Below are 8,429 nucleotides of genomic sequence, written 5' to 3' on the forward strand. Positions count from 1 at the left end.
GCTTTTAATGTTTAATAAATTATTGTATTTTAATACTTCTGTTGGAAGCTGCCCAGAGTGGCTGGGGAAACCCAGCCAGATAGGCGGGGTATAAATAAATAAATAAATTAGTATTAGTATTAGTATTAGTATTAGGTTCAATCCATGGTATCTCCAGGTAGATTCCCTAAAACCCTGGAGAGCTGCTGCCAATCAGTTTAGACAATAATGAGGTAGATGGACCAATACATCATAGCAGGAAATTATATTCCTGAATAATATGCTCAGGAACATCTAAGCCTTAAGGATGAGACTTACAAGACTACTTACATCTGCAGCAACCCTCCACCCCCACTTGTATCTCCCCTTATATACAAGGGTATCTAATGTGGTGGTTGTGCTGGAGGAACAGACAAGTAAGATGGACTGGTGGCAAACTCAAAATGAGCTAGGCCCCAAGGTTGGAGCATTGGCGTGTGTGTGTAAGTCCCCGCATGTGAAATTTTTGAACATTATTACCTATCACAGCTTTAAGAAGGTGCCCACAAAGATAGTTATCTATGCACAGGGATGTTTCAGAATTGCATTGAACTGACAGCTTCAAACACAATATAGCTTACGCAGTTTTCAAAGTATAGGATTGTTTCTATCTGTTGTAAAAATTGCGAACAGAGTTTATAATTTAAATGCAGCATGGGGAAAATGCCTCAGGAACCAAGAAGAACATGTTATTTGAAACTGACACCATTATTTAGGGTAGATACCATCACCAAGACAAATTGTTGCTTGCAGTTCTCAGCAGGCATTTTAACATCACATTTCCCGGTGGATTCTTATGGCTAGTCAGAAAGCAGAGTTGAGAAGGAAAGGAACTGCCTACTCAGGAATAGCAGTGATGCAGATATTGGATGCGCTACTGCTCAGGTACATTATAAGGCTGGGGGCTTGGTAACCCCAGTTCCTAATCCTCAGGCCTGGGTCTCTATCTTGCCCTCAGGACTCTTCTCACATCATAGCCTCTCCTCAGCTGCACTCCCTATTCCCAGCCATGTCCTCACCAACCCAGCTTTGCACCCTCCTTGGGTGCTTTTGTCTAACTGGAATGTGTCCTTGAACTCCAGTAATGCCTCTTGCTTGCCTGGACTGAGGCTAGTAAGATGTGTATAGAAAGTAGCCAACAGTACAAATGGAAAACTTGCATTTGTTGCTCCATCCACTTTCACCTGCAGCCCCTGCCCTCTCAGAAGGTTACCCAGAACGGAATGCTGCTCTTGGGCCAAAAAAAAAAAAAAAAAAAAAGGTTCCCCACCCCTGTTTTAAAGGAACTGTCCACTTTCCTTCTCATATATACTTGGCACGATTTAGTCCCACTAGGTGTGATGGTTCTCATCAGCTTCATCTGTATATGTGTGGTGTGCTTGTGCCAGTGAAGGGAAGGTTGTATGTGGCTGTTGTGCCTCACTGCAGTAGTCATGTTTATAGAACTGTAGAGTTGAAAGGGACCCCAAGGACCAACTAGTCCAACCCACTGGATTGCAGGAATCACAACTAAAACAGCCCTTACAGATGGCCATCCAACTTCTGCTTGAAAACATCCACCACCTTCTGAGGGAGCATTATTCCACTACCCAATAGCTCTTATCCTTGGAAAGTTCTTCCTAATGTTTAGTTGGAATCTCCTTTCTGGTAATTTGTTTTCTTACTTTCCTCTGTTCCATGCTAAATATACCCAGCTCCCTCAACTGTTCCTAATAAGGCTTGGTTTCCAGACCCTTGATCATCTTGGTCGCCCTCCTCTGTACATGTTCCAGGTTGTCAATATCCTTCTTAAACTGTGGTGCCCAAAACTGGACCTATATCTGTGCGTCTGATTTTTCCCACCTAACTGTAGAACCATATATTTGCCCCCAGCTACAAATCCACCTAAGCGTAACATTGTCTAACCCACCTATTACCAGATCCGCTGCAATAATATTATAGGGGACTTTGACCAAAGTTTTACTGAAATCAAGACAGGATATGACCACAGCATTCTGCTGATCCACTAAGCTTGTACCTCTATCAAAAAAGAAATAAGATTAATATGGCATGACTTGTTTTTGAGAAACCCATGCTGGCTCTAAGTAACCACAACATCCTTTTTAAGGCATTGTTCAAAGTCAATAGAAAGCTGAACTTACTTGTCTCCACTGAATGCTGAGGTGAAGCAGAACCCATGAGGGAATGGAAGTTTGAGTATTCCACCCTTAGAACCCACAATAATTGAAAATATACTGCACAGAGGAGGTACTGCCTTTGCTCCTCCCCAATCAGGCAATTTAGTCTGTCTTGTGCAGGCACCCCCAAACTTCGGCCCTCCAGATGTTTTGGCCTGCAATTCCCATCATCCCTGACCACTGGTCCTCTTAGCTAGGGATCATGGGAGCTGTAGGCCAAAACATCTGGAGGCCCGCAGTTTGGGGATGCCTGGTCTTGTGGAACTAAATTGAGCCATAACTAATTTGCTCTCATCTGCATACCCCTTTCCATCTGTTGCAGTTCGATTTCTTATCTAAGTTAGTATGTGATAAAGAGACAGCTTTTTCGGAACTGGATGTCAAAGACATAAAAAATGTAGTCTGCTATTATATAATATGCTTCCTTATTTTGTTTACCTCACTCCAACCTTGTGAGGCAGGCAGACCATTGTTTGCCTTTTTTTCAGAGACTGACAATGAAAACTGATAGGTGAATTACACAAGTATCTTTGGGGATGAACAATTATTCGATAGACAACAGATATCTGAGGTCGAAATCCAGATCCATAGTTGAGATTCCTGCATAGGGCGTGGGGTAGAGTAGATGACCCTCAGAGTCCCTTCTAACTCTACAATTCTATGATTCTATGTTTGGGATTGAACCTGGGATATTTAACAACTCAAGTATGTGCTCAGTAGCCCAATGATTGCAGGTTGTTTATTAGAGTGATCAAGGCCACCTTTTCCAAATCCCAACTGGAAGCCCAATTGAAAGATATCCAGACAATTAAAATGGATAATTCACACAATGGTTTCATAGAATTGTAGAGTTGGAAGGGACCATGAGGGTCATCTAGTCCAACCCCTTGCAATGCAGGATATGTTGCCCAACATGGGGCTTGAACCCACAACCCTAAGATTAAGAGTCTCATGCTCTACCGACTGAGCTATTCAGGGATTGATGCATTAATAATAATTAAAAATCCTTACCTGATTAGCTTTCACTAGCCAATAATGACAAGGATGGAGCAGTAGACAGTAGAGTTGTGTGTCTATGCGTTTGTGTGCCAAGTACTTTGTTCATATCATTGGCTGAAACTCATCCAATAAGGCTGTGGATGCTCCTCTTATACCTTCTGTCCCCAAAGTGTAGCCAGGTCAGTGTGCTGAGGATCGAGGGGAAGAGCTGTGGCTCAGTGGAAGAGCATCTGCTTTGCACACAGAAGGTCCCAGGTTCAATTCCTGGCATTTCCAGGGAGGACTGAGAGACCCTCTTGTCTGATACCTTGGAGTCAGTGTAGATGATTCTGAGCAAGACAGAAGAATGGTCTGACTCAGTTATAAGGCAGATTCCTATGTTTCCTAGCTTTGTGTACAAATAAAAAACCATGCACTTTTTGGACACTTATTCTGTGCATTGGGCATTCTCCTGATGTCCTTTATATATTTTGGGGAAATGCTTGAGGGAAGGGAAGGGGGAAATGTATAACAGAATAATATTGCAGACAATTTAGGCAGACAGCCCTGCTGTCACTAGTCCATTGTAAGCTGTAGGAAGGGCTCTTCCAAGAAAGCCACCTCCAAGAGGGGGGTGGCCTGCCATTCAGAGTGGATTCTTGCTGCTTTGCTATTTAGCATGCTTAAAACAGTTGGCAACTTGTACTAGCTAATGGCACACACTGCTCCTTTTCATAGCAGCGCTGAAATGAAACCAGCAGCGATTCCTTCCAGTTCATCCCATGGAATCTTGCCCTGACCAGCACAGTTCCTGGAGCAAAACATACATCTTCCAGCTTCCCTGCTGCCCTTGGCAATTCTGACTCCAGCAGTATTTGGCTTTAGTGTTCCAGCATATTCAAAAGCTCAAGAGGAATTTAGCAGGCGAGGTATTTAACATCAATGCTTCCATTTTTTTTTTTGTGCACTGAGAATGCCGACGAGTACATAGAGATTTCAACAAATCACAGCCACACTATTAAGAATTTTCATTTGCTCCTCGAGTGTTAGAAACAGCAGGTTTAATTCAGTTAAGGCAAAATGCAATTAGAGGAAAGGATTGCCAGACCCTTCGGAGAAATGAATGGATGAACCCTTAAGTTGCTTTAGCTTCCAACTATGGCAAACATTTCCCCTTTGGACATGTGTGGAATGAACAGGGTCCAAGAAAACAAAACACACACACAAGTAAAAATGATAAATGGTGCCAAGACAAAAAAATATATATTTCTGCAAAGTGGTTTAGTGCGAGGCCCAGCTATTATTGTGCAGCCCTGGCAGTTTCAGCAAGGTCAGCTCACATCACCTCGGGGACATGTAGGTGATAGGCTTGCCTCCAGTCCCTGTTTTGAAACGGCCGTCTTTCAACTCAAGGGGCCGAGGTTGAATTAGTCAGAATGCATTAGGATCATAAGAAAATAGCCTTTCTAACAATCCAATTATTATGGAAGATCCTTTGAAGTCACTGTGATCTGGAATATTAGGGCCAAACTTGACATGAAGATAAATGAGTCACTTGCAACCACACCAGTGAAAAAATAATAAAAACAGCAGGTGAGGGAAGTTTTTTATTGAGAAAACAGTAGGAAGGGAAAGGGTTAAACTTCCCCTACACACACACACACACACTGTTAACTTCATCAAAATCAGTTGTTCCCCATGACTGCTGCATGTGTGTGTGTGTGTGTTTATTTGTGTGTTTTTATTTGTGTGTTTAGGGTTGTTTTTGCTAGTATAGTTAGGCTCTAAATCAACAAGTTACATGTCGGTGTTGCACCTTTGCATCATCTGTAAAGCTTATACTGTACAGAGGAAAGAGGAACCATGTTGCTTAGATGAAGTGTTTTATTCCCGTATCAGCATGGCCTGTGGCAATATTGGCTTGGACCATATGGAAGTAACCTCCATGGTTTCCCATATCTGCTTAACTTTGAACACACAGGTTGAAACAACTTAGGCAAATAAGAAAAGAAACGTATTTAGAGATCCAACTCAGCCCATCTCCTTCTCCCAGAGGCAGAGGAAGAAGGGGGGGACAATTGTCATAGGACTGAGAAAAGGAAGTAGGTTAGACTGGAAGAGGGAATGGTGGCTTATTCTTCCACTTAGGCTCTTACTGAATGCAAGTGAAGTCAAAGATACAAGCCCACAAACTTTGGGAAGGGAAAGTGGAAGCTCAAGGAAAGAAGGACTGGAGGGGAGAAGGGTGCAACTCAGGAGTGCCAAGAGGCCAAAGAGAGAATTGCTGGTATGTCCAAGCCATAGCTGTCAGGTTTTCCCTTTTCTCGCGAGGAAGCCTATTCAGCATAAAGGAATTTCCCTTTAAAAAAGGGAGAACTTGACAGCTATGGTCCAAGCAGTTGTAGACTTGAGGGGCTTACAAAAGAAGAAGGAGAGCCTGTGGATGGCACTTCCCAGGCTAAACTAAAAGAAACACCTTTGTCTTGGAGAGATGTTTAGGTGAGTCTATAAAGAAGTTCTCTTCTACTGTATTTAGGATGTTGGGTTCAGAAATGTATGCAATGCAAAGGGGTTGTGTGTACACCTTTTTGAGTGTGGGTCTTTGACCTTAATACATTCATGGTCCTGTTCTAGCTTCACTATGATTCCTGTATGGTTTCTTCAACCTCTGGGACAATACAACAGAGGTGCTGTGTGGCAATTTTTGCTGATAGGGATGGTTCAGCAATTCCCTCCAGTGCGTGTGTGTGGGGGGATTCAACACATTCCAGAGCCTGCTGGATGAAAGGTGGAAAGGTCTAAAAGAGAGAAGCCCGTGTATAGTTGCAATGCCTTCTGCCCCTGTTGATCAATCCTGGATTCAATCACATTCCCAAGTAGACTTCTTGCCACAAGTTGCCGAAGTAACACACAAAGTAGCAAGGAAACTTCATTGGCAACACCTGGCAGACTACACCGCGACTTATACAGCAAAGAAATACCTGTAGTTACACTTAAAGAGAAACCCCAGATCCAGACCTTGCGATTCTGTTTCAGCTCTCTCCTTCTCTCCCCCATTCCTGTTGGTCTCTTGATAGAAACTGAGGACATTCGTATATATTTAAAGAAGATGAATTAAATGAGCAAATTAAGTTAATTAGGATATGCAGGAGATGTTAAAAATAAATGTAAGGAACCGTGGAAAGAGGGAGAAGGAAGTCAAGTTTTGAAATGTCAAAATGATTGTGAAATCAGTGAAACGTATCAACCTGAAAAGTATAAATATTTTTTTAAAAAAACATAAAAGAAACTTAGGACATTCTTTCCCTGCTCGGGAGCACCTCCTTCCTCCTATAACTAGCGCTTCAGTATCTTTCAAAAATATAGCAAGCAGGAAGGGGACATAGCTTGTGGGGGGGGTTGCAATACAATCTCCATTTGTGGACTCAGCAGTATCCTTTTGATTCTGTTGCCTGGACTATTGCAGATCAGTGTGCGTGCATGCATGTGTGCGTGCATGCGCGTGCGTGCACACACACGCACTGGAGGGAATTGCTGAACCATCCCTATCAGCAAAAATCCTGCACAAGGATTTTCACCGGAGCAATGGGAATTTCCTCCCTACTCCCCCTGCATCTCCCTGGAATCGTCTCAGGGTGTGGGATTCAGGAAAACCCCCAGAACAGCGTATGGGGAGAGGAGAGTGGGGACCATTCCATCTGGCAAGCTGCAATGCTTGGACATATCTGAAGAGCTCAGCATAGAATTCTACCCCCTGTGTCATGCATTGGGTGTGTGGAATGGTCACGTTCAAGCCCTGGCAAAACCTCTATATACAGTACATATTTTCTGTTAAAGGTTGATCCAAATATGCCTCTGCCAGCTCAACTGAAGTGAAACAGAAGTGGAGGATCAAAGCTGTGGCTTTCTAATGCACTGAGTTAAGCAAGATGAGGAAGCACGTAAAGCAAGAAACATATATATGACTTATCCATCCTGGCCTATGTCTACATTATATTTCGATAATCTGAGAGCCAGCTTTAGCCTGAGGAAAACTAGCTCCCCTTCTAGTTCTCATTTTTGCACTGTTTGGCACATTTATAGTTGTAAACAAGATAAACATATGGTTACATTTCTCATATGTGGTTTGTGGTTCATCAGATCAAGCCGGGAGAAAATCATTTTTAAAAAAACACCAACAACAACCGAACAAAACTTGTGCTTTCCATTATAACCCTCTATTTGCAGGGGTTTATTACTCATCTGCAGGAGATGGGGGAAGATGGGAGAAGGCTTGAGGCTGAAACTCTGTAGACAAAGTCTCAGGCTAGGGGCAAACATTCTGTATGATATTTCAAACACATGGATAGCGTTGTCATAATCAAATGGTATCGTAAATCGTAATAGAACCCACTTAGATTGAAATTCCTTGTCACACTGACATATTACTGCAAGAGTGTAATATAGTGGGAAAGTAATAGCTTGATCCTCTGTCATGAATGGGGAATTGGTAGGTTTAAACTTCCTCCCTATGTTTTAAAGCTGGGCACAAGCATGCCCAGGAAGCAAGGATTAATCTGACACTCGACTTATCAGAGCTTAGCCTTGGAACCTTTTCCTAGTGAAAGAGTTCAGACTGGAGCTTCCAAAACCAACGCAGCTCTGGGACACAGTTTGTCCACACTTCTGCTTGTCCCATGCCTAGAAAACTTGGGTCCGAGAGGTTTTCCACTCATCACATGCTTTCTAGGCATGTTCTGAGAGGTTTCGCCTTTGCCCCCTGCTGCTCCCCCCCCCCGAGAATCACATTCTTTAGGGCTAACTCGGAGCAAACAAGAAAATCCAATTGACATTTGCTCTGATTCAGTGGCAAACAGCAGGTTTCCTTGAGGGAAAGCTGTGGGGGAAAGTGAAGTTTGGATGGCCCTAGAGTGTGCGCAGATGGCTCTCAGTTATTCTGAAACATTAGACAATAGAAAAATTGATTGTGATACATCAAACACACTAGTACTGCCACAATCTACTCTGGAAATAGGTAAGGAAAATGGTTTATTTTACTTAAGTTCTGGATGTTTGGAACATGATCCAATCTCCAAATTGTTTCCAGAGCAGCTCAGACCCTGAAATCTGCAGCAGCTGTTTCAGGGAGACATTCCTGCCACTTTGCCCCCACCCCAAATTTTCTCAAAATAAGCAAGGTAGAGGAAAGAGTGGCTTTTGGGAACTGCCGCTGTAGGGCTGAAATCCCCAAACAACTGCATGCAGCTGATGGACTTG

General features: G+C 43.1%; 1 non-coding gene across 1 annotated transcript; it reads left to right on the forward strand.

Annotated features, from left to right (window-relative positions):
- Positions 1-3,395: 3,395 nt before the first annotated feature.
- TRNAA-UGC (transfer RNA alanine (anticodon UGC)) lies at positions 3,396-3,470 on the forward strand. Its single transcript has one exon. It is a non-coding gene; the product is annotated as a tRNA-Ala (tRNA).
- The last annotated feature ends 4,959 nt before the right edge of the window (positions 3,471-8,429 follow it).

Source organism: Zootoca vivipara, chromosome 1 (genome assembly GCF_963506605.1).
Source record: "Zootoca vivipara chromosome 1, rZooViv1.1, whole genome shotgun sequence".
In the NCBI taxonomy this organism is placed as follows: Eukaryota; Metazoa; Chordata; class Lepidosauria; order Squamata; family Lacertidae; genus Zootoca; species Zootoca vivipara.